This window comes from Uranotaenia lowii, chromosome 3 (genome assembly GCF_029784155.1).
Source record: "Uranotaenia lowii strain MFRU-FL chromosome 3, ASM2978415v1, whole genome shotgun sequence".
Classification (NCBI taxonomy): domain Eukaryota; kingdom Metazoa; phylum Arthropoda; class Insecta; order Diptera; family Culicidae; genus Uranotaenia; species Uranotaenia lowii.
Window position 1 is genome coordinate 299,901,138 of NC_073693.1, and position 2,561 is coordinate 299,903,698.

At 35.0% G+C, this 2,561-nt stretch overlaps 1 pseudogene; it reads left to right on the forward strand.

The window, feature by feature from the left end:
* The first annotated feature begins 329 nt into the window (after positions 1–329).
* LOC129757105 (60S ribosomal protein L7a-like) lies at positions 330–1,280 on the forward strand (annotated as a pseudogene).
* The last annotated feature ends 1,281 nt before the right edge of the window (positions 1,281–2,561 follow it).

Sequence of the window (2,561 nt, forward strand, 5' to 3'; positions counted from 1 at the left end):
ATAATTTGGAATGAAGTTTATTTCATGTGAATAAGCAATAATTTCACTGTATTATTTATCGAATTCAATACTTTTCCACACAGCCGAAACGAATTTTGAATGGTAAAAGAACATTACTCTCTTGATGCAAACGAAGATGATTTTTATTTTCTTGTCGTTGCATGAAATGTCAAATAGCGTATGCCTGTGTGAGTGAATTCGTTTTATGTTTTGATTTTGATGTGACGAACTCACGTTTGTTTTTTTATACCCATTGATAGCATCGATTACACGTGCGATATTCAATAAATGGTTCGAAATTTGACCAACAAAAATAATGAAAACGGGTAAAACACTTTGTCAGTGTTGTTTATCTTCGAGAAGTATACCGGCCGGAAAACTCGATCGCTAAGATCCAACGATTGAAGGATAAGGCTGAGGCCAAGGCCGCTGGCAAGGAGGAACCTCCGGCAAAGAAAACCAACCGCCTGCGGCAGGGCGCCAACACCGTCGTCAAACTAGTCGAGCAGAAGAAGGCTCAGCTGGTGATGATCGTTCACGATGCTGACTTCATTGAGCTGGTCATCTACCTACCGGCTCTGTGCCGAAAGATGGGTATTCAGTTCTGCATCATCAAGGACAAGTTCCGACTGGGAACGTTGGTGTTCCATCAAGATCTGCACCTGTGTTGCTCTGACCCAAGTGGACAACTCCGACCGTGCCAATCTGTCCAATTAAACCATCTATACCAATTTCAACGATCTCTACGAGGAGATCCGCAAGCACTGGGTAGGTGGTCTGCTCGGGCCGAAGAGTATGACCTGCATCGCCAAGCGGATCAGATTATAAACACATGAAGATTATTGCACCTGTCGGTTGGTTGTCTGTACCTTTATCTAACAGCTTAGAATTTCGAAGCTTCCAATTCGATACCTTCCTTAGAATCAATTGTCGTTGAATAGTTAACCTCAAACAAATTTAAAACTTTAATAATTCATTAAGGATAAATTTAAAGAAAACTAACTAAAAAACCTTCACGATATTTAGAATTTCCCGCTTTAATTTTCTCCCTCGTTTTTGTTGTTTTTAATTAAATCAAAATTAAAGAATTGATTCATTAATTTTTGCACGAATCTGTTGTCTTTTGATTTCAAAAACAGTAAATGAATTCAATATTTTTAAACATCAACTTGAAATAATTTTCTTTCATTTTGATAGAAATAAATTTAAACCAAAAAATAAGGTTTAGATAAAAAAAAATACTAGAACATTGATTTAAAAAGGTATTTCTTTTGTTTCAATGACAATCGATTTCTCTGCGTGAAACAATAAAGTGTAAGCTTAATTAGTTTTATTGGTATCTTCAACTTATCAACAGAACATGAAAAGCTATGCTATTATCACTAAACTCGGATGGGTGAGACTGTTTGTCAAGACTCATCATTTTGTCAACCAACTCACTTGATTAGAAATTGTTCTAAAATTGCGAGAAAATGTTTACAAATGCATCATCTCGAGGTCCAAAATATTGTTTCGAAAACCGCTGGGCTGTAAAAGGGCTCGTTTCGTATCCAAGTTTAAATAGATATTTGGAAAAGCAGACATTTTTCGAGTGTAACACAATTTTTTCAGAGAAAGGAAAATTTTAGAATTTATTGGAGAAAAAAAGTAAATAAAAACCTGACATCGGTTTTTTGTTGTAGATGAAGACTTGATGGTATATTTCGTTGTTGCGATTTTCATTCATTTCTTCTGTGAACAAAACATTGTTTTTCAAATTTTGTAAATATAGCCCCTACTTTTGTTTTATTCAGTTTTTGCAAACATTTGCATATGCAACGTTTCGGCTAGGAGAAGGTTTTAAGAAACTTTAGATTAAACAGTTTATTCATCAAAACTTTGTAGTTTAAGTTTATTATTCGAAACTACGGTAGCCTCAAAGTTACATATAATCTCGTCCATTCTTCTGATTTAAGAGTTCTAAACCAGTAACATAATTTAAAGCCATATTCAATGTACTGAATTCACAGTGTGTGGTTTTCAACCTGGACCACAATGGAGTTGTCAGAAAATGGTTGTTTTCCAACCACAACGCAATAAGGCTTAATTCATTTTATGATCTCATGGATTCTTCTTGTGAATTCACAGTGTGTGGTTTTCAACCAGGACCACACTGGAGTTGTCAGAAAATGGTTGTTTTTCAACCACAACTCAATAAGGAAGTGCAGCGAAAAATCTCAAGTTTTCATTCGCTCAAAAATAAAATTGGTTTGATTAAATCATCGACTAGTAAGTCAACCAGGGACTGAAAACAGCATGAACACAGTGTTGCAGGATATGTACTGTGGTGTGTTTGAGATATGAGTTTCTTCACACATCGTTCTAAGTGAGTTTCCTAATGTCAAACATACCACCAATGTAACATAAATTATGAAAGTAATTGTAACGTTGTAACGCTAAAGTAAATAAATGTCAAATTACAAATGCTGTTGAAGTCGATGTATTTTTTATAAGCTTTATGGTTGAATTTTAACCACATTCGGTTAATGCGGCTAATTCGAAAATGGTTTTTAGTGGTTTTT